Below are 14,089 nucleotides of genomic sequence, written 5' to 3'. Positions count from 1 at the left end.
GGAGCCTGGGGAGAGGATGGAAGAGTGGGGGATAGAAGTGAACAAGTCAGAGGGGTCAAAGACACCCCAAGAAGATCCACAGGGTCAACTAACCTGGGGGTTCACAGAGCCTGGACCACCATTCAAGGAATGTTCAGGAGCTGGACCTAGCTCCCCTACACACACATTTGTAGCAGATGTACAGCTTGGTCTTCATGTGGTCCCCTAGAAAGTGGAGCAGGGGCCATCGCGGTCTCTGTCCCCTGTCACTGGATCTGCTTCTCCCCCCCCCCCCCACATGGCCTGCCTGGTTGGGCCTCAGTGGGAGAGGATGTATCTCCATGGGCTGGGACTAGATGCCCCAGGCTGGAATGGAACCCAAGTGAGGAGAAGGGGTGGGGACAATAGGGGGAGGGATTTGTAAAGGGCTGAGAAGGGAGCAGGGAGGGGGCTGTGATTGGGATATGGAATGAATAAAAATAATAAAAATGGGAAAAGATAAAACCAACAGGGAACCAATAGACAACTCTGATGAGGAGTCTCGCTTTACCCCAGGGAGACCAGCCCAGCCCTGCCCTGCTTCTGTGTCCCCTTGAGCCACATCTATCTAGCCAGTGGTGGGTTAGCCGTTATCCAGGCTGGTGAGGATGGCATATATACCACTTCCCGTCCCAGGTCTTTCTAGGACTCACAGCCTCTGCTGCTGCTTTCACAGCTAGTGGGCAGCTCCCCAATCCCATCCAGAACGGCACGTGATGCGTCTTCATGGAGGTGTAAGCACATGACGTTCACAGGACACCTCTGTCTGTGACCGGTAGGGCCATTGCATGCTCCACTGCCCAAATTTATCCAGAGGAAGAGAAAGGGCTCCTAGAACTGAGGAGAAGATTGCTCTGTGGCCTTGCAGCTCCCCTTGGTTATCGATGTCCCATCATCCCTTCTAGGGGTGGCTGCCTGGTGTATCTCACCTCCAACCTCAGGGTGAGGAAGTGACATCAGGCTGGGTAGTGGCGGCACACGCCTTTAACCCTAGCTCTCAGGAGGCAGAAACGGGTGGATCTCAAAGTTTGAGGCCAGCCTGGTCTAAAGAGCAAGTTCCAGACAGCCAAGAAGGAGAAGAGGAGGGTGGCGAGGAGGGAGACACCAGGCCTCTCTGCAGCTGCTGCTTCCAGAGTCCCGCCCATCCTTTTCTTTCCCTCATCCTCACTGGTAATTCTGTTCACTGGTCTCTCATCCGGTTCTCAGTGCATCCTGGGAAACTCCCAAGTCCCAGACCCTTGGTTGTGTAACCCCCAGTGTCTATCCGGCCACTCTCTCCAGCCTCATTCTAATTGCGATGGCATCACTGGCCTAATGTCTTTACTCTGCCCTCTGTGCCTTTAACACAAATATTCCCCATCCAGTCTTCCTCAGCATCGTATCCAATCCACAGGCGCAGAGATGCTCCCGCAGCTCCTCAGTCTCCACTCTCTTCTCTCATGGGCTCAATGTCTCTGACTGATCAAATCTTTGCAGTTCCCTGCCCTTTGTGTGTCATGACTCTGCTCCTCTGTAAAGCCATAGCATTAGACTTCTGACTCAAGATGGCTGATGTAGGGCTGGAGCGAAGGCTCGGGGGTTAAGAGCACGTACTGCTCTGCCAGAGGACCCAAGTTCAGTTCTCAGGACTCCCATGAGGCCGTTCACAACAGTCTGTAACTCCAGCTTCTGGGAGTCAGGCACTGCCTTCTGTCTCCCACGGTCTCTGCATTCACACGCTCATATCCACACACAGATACAGAGCTAAAAATAAAATTAAATCTTGGGAAAAGGGACTGAAGAGTTGGTTCAACGGTTAAGAACACTGTTCTTCCAGGGGATCTAAGCTTGATTCCCCACATGGAGGCGCACAACCATCTGTTAACTATAGTTCCAAGACGCCCTCTTCTGGCCTACACAGGCACTGCATACATGAGGGACATAGAAATACACACAGACAAAACCAACCTGGACCCATGGGGGCTCACAGAGATTGAACCACCAACCAAAGAGCATGCCGGGGCTGGACCTAGGGCCCCTACACATCTGTAGCAGATGTGCAGCTTGGTCTTCATGTGGGACCCCCTCCCCAACAATTGGAGCAGTACCTGTTTTGACTCTGTTACTGCCATTGGACCCCCTTCTCCATGCTGACTGCCTGTGGTGGGGCCTCCGTGGGAGAGGAGGCTCTTACTCCTACTGGGACTGGATGTCTGAGGGCCTGTTGGTACCCAAGGAGGGGCTTTACCCTCTCTGAGGAGAAAGGGAGGGGATAATAGGGAGAGGGATTTGAGGGTGAGATTGGAGGAGGGGCTGTGTTCAGGATGTAAAGTGAATAAAGAAATAAATTAATGAAAAAAAGAGGTGTCAGAGCCGGGCGGTGGTGGCGCACGCCTGTAATCCCAGCACTCTGGGAGGCAGAGGCAGGTGGATTTCTGAGTTCGAGGCCAGCCTGGTCTACAGAGTGAGTTCCAGGACAGCCAGGGTTGTACAGAGAAACCCTGTCTCGAAAAAACCAAATCAAAAAAAAAAAAAGGTGTCGGAGCTGGAGAGATGGCTTACAGGTTAAGAGCACTGAATGCTCTTCCACAGGCCCAGAGTTCAATTCCCAGCAACCACATGGTGGCTCACAACCATCCGTAATGGGATCTGATGCTATTTTCTAATGTGTCTGAAGACAGCAATGGTGAACTTATATACATAAAATAAATCATTTACAAAAAAAAAAAAAAAAAAGATTGAGCCAGGCGTGGTGGCGCATACCTGTAATCCCAGTACTTGGGAGGCAGAGGTAGGAGGATTTCTGAGTTTGAGGCCAGCCTGGTCTACAGAGTGAGTTCCAGGACAGCCAGGGCTACACAGAGAAACCCTGTCTTGAAAGAACCAAGTCCAAAAAACAAAAAACAAACAAAAACAAAAAACCCAAAACCAAAAAAAAAAAAAAAAAGATTGGCAAATGATCAAAAATATATTTATGTAGTGTGAGTGTGTGTGTGTGCTTTTTTTGAGTTCTACTGTATTTTATTTATACTGTGTATGCGTGTTTGTGTGTGTTCACAGAGGTCAGAGGAAAACTTGCAAAAAGTCAGTTCTCTCCTGTGGTGGTTTGAAGGTGGGAAGGGTCCTCACGGATTCCCATATTTAAATGCTTTGTCTAATGCTGGGCTGACTATCTGGGAGAGATTAGTAGGTGTGGCTTTGCTGGAGGAGGTGGGTCACTGGGAGCTGAGGTTTGAGGTTTTAAAACTCAGAGCCATTCCTACCCAGTGTGCTGTCTGCCTCCCTCCTGGCTGCTGTCTCAACGTTAGCTCTCAGCTGCTGCTCCAGAGCCACGCTAGCCTGTTTCCATGCTCCTCGGCGATGGTCACGAACTCTGCTGCCCTCCGGAATCATGCCCCACACTAAATGCTTTCTTATGTAAGTTACCCTAGTCATGGCGTTCGGTTGATGTGATGAGCTCGTAGTAGCTAAGACACTTCCTGGCGATTACAAACTCAGTGTCTCTGGCTTGTTGACGCCCCTCTCTGGCGTTGTTTTTACTTTTGTGTATATGTTTATTTGCACACGCGTTGTGTTTGTGTGTGTGCAGGTATGTTCATGCATGTGTGAAGGCCAGAGGACAACCTTGGATGCTATTCTTACACATTTTTCTACTTTTTCATTTGTTTGTTTGAAACAGGAGCTTGGAGTATCCCCAAGTGAGCTAAACTAACTGGCCAGCCAGCTCTGGTAAGCTACCTGTGTCCCATCGCGCCTGCCCGGGGCGGGGTGGGGGTGGGGACCGGAAGTGCGCGCCATTTTGCTTATGTTCTGCCGGGGTATGGGGGGGGATCTGAACTAAGGACTTCAGACTTGTAAGGCAAACACTTTATCGACTGTGTCATTTCCCAGGCATTTGGGTGTTGTTTTGTTTTGTTTTAAATGGTGCGGCACTGTATTGGAGCGATGTTTTTCTACACCGTGTAAAGATGTGTCTGTTTTTCCTGACCTGCCTAAGGCACCTTCTGATTGGTCAAAATAAAAAGTCTGTGGCCTATAGGAGAAGATATGATAGAGGGTGGGTCATCCAGGGAACTCTGGGAAAGTCAGAGTCATACGCCCGGAAGACTGGCCACCAAGGAGGAAGTTGGGCGTATGACACAAGGAGCGGAAACCAACCACGTGGCAGAACTTAGATTAGTATAAATGAGTTAATGTAAGAGCTAGTTGGGGAGCAAGCCAAAACTAAGGCCATAATCATAGTAAACGAAAATAAACCTCCGTGTCATTGTTCGGCAACTGGGGCGCACATGGAAAAGCCCAACGGTGACAACTATGTAGCCCTGGCTGGTCGGTATGTAAACTAGGCTGATCTGGAACTCAGAGACCGACCTGCCTCTGCCTCTGCCTCTCAAGTGCTGGGACTGAAGGTGTCATTTTGCTTGTTTCGTAGCCTAGGCTGGCCTGGAGCTCACAATGTAGATTAGACTGGTCTTAAACTCACGGCAATCCTCCCGCCTCCTCTTCCCAATTAGTACAATTATTGCCTGGAGCCCCCTCGACCAGCTTAACTGTAAATGTATATGGAGGCTGGACTTGGTATCGTATGTCTATAATTTTAGCACTCTGGAGACTAAGGCACAAGGATCGAGAGTTTGACACTTTCCCAGCACTTGGGAGGAAGAGGCAGGTAGAGTCTGAGACCAGCCCAGCCTATATGAGTTTCTAGACAGCCATGGCTATGTAGAGAGATCGTGCCTCAAAAACAGAGTAGAGCAAACAGAAAACAACAAAAACAAAAAGAGATGCCAGCCTGTGCTTAAAAAAAATCAAAACCAAGCCGGGCGGTGGTGGCGCACGCCTGTAATCCCAGCACTTCGGAGGCAGAGGCAGGCGGATTTCTGAGTTTGAGGCCAGCCTGGTCTACAGAGTGAGTTCCAGGATAGCCAGGGCTACACAGAGAAACTCTGTCTCACAAAAACAAACAAACAAACAAACAAAAAAAACAAAAAATCAAAACCAGAGTTGATAAGATTGCTTGTCAGGTTAAGGCAGTTGCCACTAAGACTGGGAACCTTGAGTCCCCAGGACCCAAAGATGAAAGAAGAGAAACAGCTCCATAGATATAGAGCATGTGTCTGTCTATACAGATCCACACACGCAGATACACATACATGTAGATACACACAGATATACAGACAGACAGACACACAGATACACACACACATACGTACAGAGACACAGATACAAACACACATACATACACAGATACATATACATACAAACAAATATACACACACATACAGATATAACATGCATATACACACAGATACATATACGTATACATACACAGAGATACATGGATACACATACATATATACATACACACAGTTATACACACATGCATATACATACATGCATATATACATACACAGGGATATACATATATGCATACATACAGATACACAAACACAAAAAAAAGGAAAGAAATTTAACAAAAATGAAAGGTAAACCCAAAACCATACATGAAATAAAATAAATTGTAAGACTTCTTTAGATTTATTGTGTGTGTGTGTGTGTTGGCCTGCATGGACCTATAGAGATCATAAAAGTTCATTAGGTCCCCTGGAATTGGGTTAAAGATGATTGTGAGCCACCATATAGGTGCAGGGAACAGAACCCAGGTCCTCTGCAAGAGCCACATGTGCTCTCGAACCCTGAACCATCTCTCTCCCCAAGGAAACAAATTTATATGAAAATGCAAAGTAAGCAAATTAGTTTTTTAAAAATTTTGTACAAGTATTTGTGTAAATGAATAGTGAGAGGTACAGTCAGGGTGCAACTAGAGCCTCGGTGCTGAATAGAGCTCTCAAACAAAGCTCTCCACACAGCATCACCTGGCTCACACAAAGACACAGCTGCAGTCCAGAGAGGAACGGACGAGCCTTCAAAAAATGTTGAATAATTGGATATTCACAAAGAAAATTCAATCCCGGCTTTTACTTCAAATACATCCCCAAATCAATTTGAAATGGACAATAAGCTTAAGTATGAAAGGTTAAAAATAGAACTTCGAAAAATAAATCTCATGGAAACATATTTCCATAGTCTTGTGATAGCCACAGCTTCATTGTTTAGGCCAGACCACTATGGTGACTTCTAGCCATCAATACCTATCCAAACACCATAAGGTGATGCCTAGCATCCACGCCCCACCGGTGAGGTGAGCAGGGTGGTCCAGGCTTATGCAAAAGGATCACCAGTTTGGGGCCAGCCTCAGCTACATTACAACACACACCCCCATCTCAAAAAGAACAACCGAAATCAAAAAGCCAGCTAGGTTTGGTAGTGCATGCCTATAACCCCAGATCTTGAGAGGTAGGGAGATGGGGGAGGACATGGGAATTCAAGGCTAGCCTGGACTAAATAACAAGTTTAAGGTCAACCTGAGCTTTATGAAACCTTGTCTCAAAACACCACCACCACATATTTTGCCAGTGTTTGTAGCCAGCTCAAGGAGGAAGGTAGAGAAACCCACCTCTTGTTACTCATTTTGTACAGAGGCGGTGCAGCCTATTCATTTTAGAGATTCAAAGCCTTCCTTTCTGAGACATTACCTCACGCTTTTGTTTTACCTCTCTCTCTCTCTCTCTCTCTCTCTCTCTCTCTCTCTCTCTCTTTCCTTCTGCTTAATGCTGGAAATCCATCTACATTGTGATTATTCATTTGTCCATGTGTTTATTTTGAGACATGGGCTCAGGTAGCCCAGGCTGTCCTCCAGCTCACTCGATAACTGAGGCTAGCCTTGTGCTTCTGATCCTACAGCCTCCACCGCCTTAAGCTGGCATTATGAGAGAATGTCAGCAGGCTGGTTCTCCCCGAGCTCTGTCTTCTGGGAGCTTCCCTGCAGAGCAGAGTTTTGCCTGCATGCCCCAAGCAGTGGATGCTCTGTGAATACTTAAAAGATTCCAGGAGTCTCACCAGCCCGTCTTTTCCTGCTTCTCTCTGGGTGATTCTTATTTTTATCTCCTCCACAACCTTCCTACTTAATTTTAACTTTCCTGTTCCTTCCTGGCTGGTTTAAATTCCAGGAGGCTCTATGCTAGTCTGTTCCTTGTGACTCCTTTTAACAGCGTTCGATTCTCTGGGTCTTGGCTTGACTTGGTTTTCTTTCACAGTTTTAAAGGCTAGTTTCTATTTACCTAACCTTTCTCCTTCTCCGCATGTGTATGTCATAGGATCGTTTTGAGTTAGGGTCTCAAGTACATCAGGAAACAGGTCATAGAGCCAAAGAGAATCCTAGCTTCTCTCTGTTTTGTTTTTGTTTGGTTGGTTTGGGTTTTTGTTTGTTTGTGTTTTTGCTTTTTGTTGGTGGTATTAGTTTGTTGTTTTGGTTTTGTTGTTGTTGTTGTTGTTGTTTGTGAGACAGGGTCTCTCTACGAGTAGCCCTGGTTACCCTGGAACTCACGATGTAGACCAGGCTGGCCTCGAACCACAGAGATCCACCTGCACCTCCCGCCGCAGCCCCACGCTGGGTTATCACCCAGCTTCTTCTTATATATTTGGCTTGTTTAGTTTTGTTTCTCCCTTCCCTGGTTTTGTCCGTTTCCCCTTTCACTTCAGGACTATGGCTGTCCCTGGGCTGTCCCCAAGACGCACCACTTGGCCCTCACCTGGGGGAAGGCACACTCAGCATCTCCAGGTGCGGTCAGGTCTAGCGATCGAGTGGAGGCTGAGGTCAGGGTTTCTCCAAACAGCTCTGGCCTATACTGAGTACAACAGGGGACTTGGAGTGGACACCGTGCCCAGCGGGGACTCCTACAGTGGGCAGCTTCTGTGCTAAGACTCTGGGAGCATCACTGTAGCCTGGGGTTCTTCCAGAGGGCCTCCCTTCTCCTTCTTCTTCTTTGGCAGGAGTCTGGAGACTGGCCAGCTCTTCCTCTTTATAGTCCTCAAGCATTTCCTCTAACAGGTGCAAGATATTTCTAGCACTTCTAAGTCTGTGTGTTAGCTATACCCCGCCCGCCAGGTGTGTTAGTTAGCTCTCCGTTGCTATAACAAATACTTGCGATAAATCAACTTAGTAAGAGGGAAGGTTTGTTTTGGCTCAGTCTATGGTCCTGTCCTCTGTTGCTGGTTAGTGACACAGCCCAGGAGAATGCGGCAGAGGGGGCTGTCCTTATGGGGTCTGGAAACCAGAGAAAAGGGAGGCCAGTAAGAGCCTCAGTTACCACCCTATCCCCACCCCCACTTGACTGCTCGCCCCCATCAAGGCCACGCCCTCGGTGAACTGGCTTACTTTCACTAGGCTCTGTCTTCTAAATGGTCGACCACCCCCTAATATTAGAGACTGAGGACAGAGCCTTGATCGTTGGGGACATATCTTAACCTGCGGACGCGCACTAACGAAGACGGTTTCCTCATTTATCGGTGGTCCTTGCTTGGCTGCTTGGTTTGGCTTGCGTAACTAGAGAAGCGTCAGAAGGCAGACTGCAAGTGCGGCGCGTTCGGCAGAGGCTGACACAGGTGTTCAGTGGATCGGGCTCTTCCGTGACTGGGCATCCGGCCAGCGGTGGTTTCACTGACGACCTTCTGAGTGTTAAGATTTGAAAATGCTTCTTGGAAGCCTTTCAGTTCCTCCAGATTAGAAAACTTTTTTTTTTAAGTTCTTGTAAAGGTTTTTCTTTCTTTCTTTCTTTCTTTCTTTCTTTCTTTCTTTCTTTCTTTCTTTCTTTCTTTCTTTCATTCTTTCTTTTTTTTTTATTTCAAGGCAGGGTTTCTTTGTATAGTCCTGGCTATGCTCTGTATGTAGACCTGGCTGGCCTCAAATTTTGAGATCTGCCTGCCTCTGCCTGGCAACATAGTTCTCTCCTCCCTGCTTAGCGAGATTGAACTCGGGTCCTTGAACAGGCTTGAACTAGGCTAGTGCGGCTCCTGAGCCTGGGCTACCCTTACTCTCCACCCTTCCTGTCGAGGCGGCAAGGAAGTGAGAGCTCCGTCCTCTTCCCAGCCTGTGCCACACCTCGGTCCGTGCTGGGTATCTCCACATCCCTTTCCTTCAGTGTTTTGATTTCAGACAGGGCTAGCCTGGAACTTCATGTATAGCCAATGTGCGACAGATTTGTAACCCTGATCTTGCGGCTTCCACCTCCCAGTGCTTGGGTCCCCAACCATCACACCGGGTTTATGTGATCTTGGGGATCGAACCCAGGGCTTTGTGCATGCTAAGCAAGTTCTCTACCAACTGAGCTAATCTCCAAACCTGCCTCTCCATTTCTGTGTGTTGCTTTTGTTGCTATTTAAGCTAAGGATGCAGCTCAGTAGTAGAGCCCTTGTCCGCCACATGCAAGGCACTGTGTTCTCTTCTGGGACCAACGTGGCAGGGAATCTAGAAGCAAGCCAAGGGAAACTTCAGGGTGGAATACAATGTATAGTCTTCAAGGTCCAACCCTGGCTGGGCCTGAGGTCCAAAAGCTCCCATAGATTCTGCCACACAGCACTGCCGGCTGGAGACCAGGCTTGCACATGAGATTGTAGGAGACATTTTACATTCAGACCATGATATCTCCCTTGGATATGGTTGGACACAAGGACTCTTTCTAAAGAATGGAACAGAGAAAACTGAGAGATGACTCAGCCTTTAAGAGCACCACTAGCTGCTCTTCCGGAGGTCCTGAGTTCAGTTCCCAGCAACCACATGGTGGCTCCCAACCATCTGTAATGGGATCTGATGCCCTCTTCTGGTGTGTCTGAAGACAGAGTACTCATATATATAAAATAAACAGATAATTCTTTAGAAAGAAAAAGAAAAGAAGGAAGAAAGAGTGGAACAGAGTAAGTATAAAACTAAATGCAAAGTAAATGTGTAAATATAGAATATATGAAACATTACATATTGTGTATGTATTATATTTTATATATTCTACATTGTAAAATGTAGACTTATAAAATATAAAATTTATACAATATAAAATATCAAAAAGAAGGAAAGAAAGGGGGCTGGAGAGATGGCTCAACAGTTAAGAGCACTAGCTGCTCTTCCAGAGGTCCTGAGTTCAAATCCCAGTACCCACATGGTGCCTCACAGCCATCCATAACGAGATCTGATGCCCTCTTCTGGAGTATTTGACGACAGCTACAGTGTACTTACATATAATAAATAAATAAATCTTTTTCTGCCAGCATGCATGTCAGTGCCTGGGTGTTGCAGACAGTTGTGAATGGCTTGGGGTTTGAATCTCTGGAAGAGCAGCTAGTGTTCTTAACTGCTGAGCCACCCTCTACACCTCCTCTTCTGCCTCTGAAAACAAGAAGTGCTAGACCAGGACATAGTCTCTGGATGTCCCGGAGCTCACTACCCAGCTGAGGATGACCTTGAACTCCTGGTCCTCCTGTCTCCACCTCCCCAGCTATCGCAGGCTGGCAATACCATGCCCCGCTTAAATATTTGCTATTTAAATTACTGAGTCGGCAGGTAATGTGTTGCACAGCGGGACATAGTACAGGAGACGAGGGGGACTCATGTTGGAGCTTGGGACTTGAACACTGGATAACTGTCAGCAGCGTTTACCAAAGGCGGGAACCTCCGCAGAAAGAAGCATTAGAAAGCACGATATTAAGCCGGGCGGTGGTGGTGCACGCCTGTAATCCCAGCACTTGGGAGGCAGAGGCAGGCAGATTTCTGAGTTAGAGACCAGCCTGATCTACAGAGTGAGTTCCAGGACAGCCAGGGCTATACAGAGAAACCCTGTCTCGAAAAAAAACCAAATCCAAAAAACAAAAAACAAAACAAAACAACAACAACAACAAAAACCCAAACCCCCAAAGAAAAGAAAGCACAATATTGCCTGGGCATGATAGTGCAAGCCTGGAACCCTGGCATTGAAGAGGCAGAGAAAGGACGATTCTCAGATGGCATGGTCAGCTTGAGCTACCTAGTAAGTTCAAGACCACCCTGAGCTACATGGAAAGAAGACTCCAAAGAAACAAACACAGCACCCAGACTCATTGCCTTAGGGGTGTAGCCAGAGTTGAAGCCTATAACATGCTCCGACCTCAGAATCCCCCCAGTCCCAACACTCTTTTTGGAAGAACTTTTGGATAGCTAGGCGGAGCTCGCAACAGATGTTAGGTACTGTCTCCATTCTGGAGAGAGGATGGGGACTCTCTGGTATGCTCCAAGTGTGGAAAACCATGAGTGCCCAGAGAGAAAAGGTGAGAGGCCCCCAAGGGTGGAAGGGCTTGACCCCTGAGAGCCCGAGGTGTCCCGAGATGGAAGGAGTGTGAGGGGTGAGACTCAGCAGGAAGTTCAGAGAAGGATAGCAGTTCCTGATGCTTGTATGCCCCGCCCTTTAACTGAACATGGTTGGGGAACCCTGTGATCCCTGCACATGGGAGGCCGAGGCAGGGGATGGAAAGATCAGGGGCAGCCTAGACTACATAGCAAGACTATCCAGGAAACAGAAGAGTAGGTCTGGGCTGGAGAGATGGCTCAGCAGTTAAGAGTACTGACTGCTCTTCCAGAGGAGGTCCTGAGTTCAATTCCCAGCAACCACACGGTGGCTCACAACCATTTTTAATGAGATCTGATGCCCTCTTCTGATGTGTCTGAAGACAGCTGCAGTGTACTTACATATAATAAATAAATAAATCTGGAAGGAGGAGGAGGAGGAGGAGGAGGAGGAGGAGGAGGAGGAGAAGGAGGAGGAGGAGGAGAAGAAGAAGAAGAAGAAGAAGAAGAAGAAGAAGAAGAATTTTACAACTCCTTTTCACAGATGAAGAAACTCACAATACCACACAGTTGTGGAGCGGCAACACCAAAGAGTCAGGCTTCGACCATAAAGGATGGGTAGGTAAGAGTCCCCTTAGTCTTTTGAGTTCAGCTATACAAAAATTTGCCATCTGAGAGTTCACCAACAGCTGATTCCCAGGTGAGCAGATAGAGGTGGAGTCAGAGGGTGGTGCCTAAGGAAGGTCGAGACCAAGGCCGGGAGATCCACGTCTTTTGCCTTTAAAGGAGCAGCATGCAAATCATAGTCAAAGCGATATGCAAATGAGATTCAAATGATATGCAAATGAGGTTCAAATTGAGTTGGGAATGAGCATCTGTTATTTCTGAGTCAACAGCTCAGGCACTTTTGGGTGAGCCCTCCTCAGCTTCCTCTCAGGGCTGCCAGGGTCAGGAACCCCAAAAGGAAGATCTGGTAACTGAACAGAAGTGGGCCTCTAGGACAGCAGGGCTCCGCATAGGAAGGGAAGCCCCACCCACTGTGTGGAGGTGAGTCATCTATTTGCATATTCATATTCATCTGGCAAATGCGTGTAAAGCACCTACTGGGTATAAGAGGGCTGAGGCAGATGCAGAAGATGAGGAGCAACTCAAGGTTTCTAAGGTCTAGGTGCCTTCTTTCAGGCTGTGGGATAAACAATATAAAGACGCTGGCTTCTTCTAGAATCTAAGCCAGGCTTTCGTAACCTCAGAGCTCTGGACACTTTCCATCTTTAGCAACATCCTGGGCTTGGCCTGCTAGATAAATGACAGTAGCAACCCTTGACCTGTGACAGATAAACATGTCCTCAGACATGACCTAATATGGAAGAGGCCAAAAAGCATCCAGATTGAAAAACTGCCATTCAAGCTAAACACAGTGGTGTGTACCCATAAGCCCTTGGAAGGTGGAGGCTGGAGGGTCAAGAAATCAAGTACACAAGTACATGCTTAACTACGTCGAAAGTGGGAAGCCAGCTGGACACAAGAAACCCTGCACTTAAAAAAAAAAAAAAGCCGGGCGGTGGTGGGGCACGCCTGTGATCCCAGCACTCTGGGATGCAGAGGCAGGCGGATTTCTGAGTTCAAGGCCAGCCTGGTCTACAGAGTCAGTTCCAGGACAGCCAGGCCTATACAGAGAAACCCTGTCTCGAAAAAAACCAAATCCAAAAAAAAAAAAAAAACAACAACAACAAAAACAAAAAACCTCCACTCAGATAGATGTCTACGGCAAGAAACTCCTTGAGCTAAGTAAGGGTTTAGTTCTAAGGACTTAGTGTTCTATACTGTTATTTACTCTTCTTTCATTTTTTTGAGACAGGGTTTCTCTGTGTAGCCCAGGCTGTCCTGGAACTTGCTCTGTAGCCCAGGCTGGCCTCGCAGAGGATTTGATTGTCTCCAACTCTGACTCTGGAGTGCTGGGATTAAAGGTGTGGGTCCCCATTGCCCAGCTGGAAGGCTATTCTTTAGAGCGTTCCTCTGTCCTTCTGTCTGTCCTCCAGTTGACATTGGTAGGTCTGTGGGCTCCATGCCTACCTCATAGGTAGGTCCCAAGAGTTCAGAAAGGCAACTTTGCCAACCTGTGTTTTCCCAGTGCAGCCTGAGGGACTCCTGGAAGCTTCTGGGGTTGATGGGAGGTCCAGTAGGAGGAGAGCCAGCCCAGCAGCTCAGACCTTCTTGGTTTTTTTTTTCTAAGTTTCTGTATCATGTCCTTTGGATTAAAAAATCCCAAGTGGACAAAAGTCCCAAAGGGCCATCGCCAACCACTCAGCCAGATGAGGGATCGTGAGCAAGGGTCCCGTTCCTGGCATTGCTGCTCCTCTGGGGTGGCTATTAGAGGCTTTCTCAGCTTCCTGCCCAGCTCCTGCCATGGTTAGGAACAGAATGTGGAGGGGAGAAAGAACACTGTACCTAAAAACCAAGGATCTATGTGTGTGTGTTCGGAAGAGGCAGGATGGGAAGAGCAAGCCTGCAGGCACCCTGTCGCAGCATGATGCCCAGGACAGAAGTGAGGGTCCTCGATTGTCCCAAAGCCAAGCAGGGCTACCACACTCAATTAGCAACACAAAGAACCCAGGGCTAGACACCTGGAAGAACTTTCCAACTTAGCACCTAGGGGAATTGCTGTCTGGGATGGGAGAGTGCCCATCCCATCAGAGCTGAGTCTCAGAATCCTGCAGGATAAATCTCTGAAACTCAGAGCCAGACTGGGGGGGGGGGGCTACCCCACCCCACTGCCCGAGAATTGAGAATTCTCTTCTGTCTGATTCCTGTCAGGAGCGGTGGGGATGTGTGGCGATCTTGTTCCCTAGGGGCTGGGGGATGGAACGGGCTTCCCCAAGCACC

The sequence above is a fragment of the Apodemus sylvaticus genome, chromosome 10 (assembly GCF_947179515.1).
Source record: "Apodemus sylvaticus chromosome 10, mApoSyl1.1, whole genome shotgun sequence".
Taxonomy (NCBI): domain Eukaryota; kingdom Metazoa; phylum Chordata; class Mammalia; order Rodentia; family Muridae; genus Apodemus; species Apodemus sylvaticus.
This window is presented reverse-complemented; position numbering follows the sequence as displayed.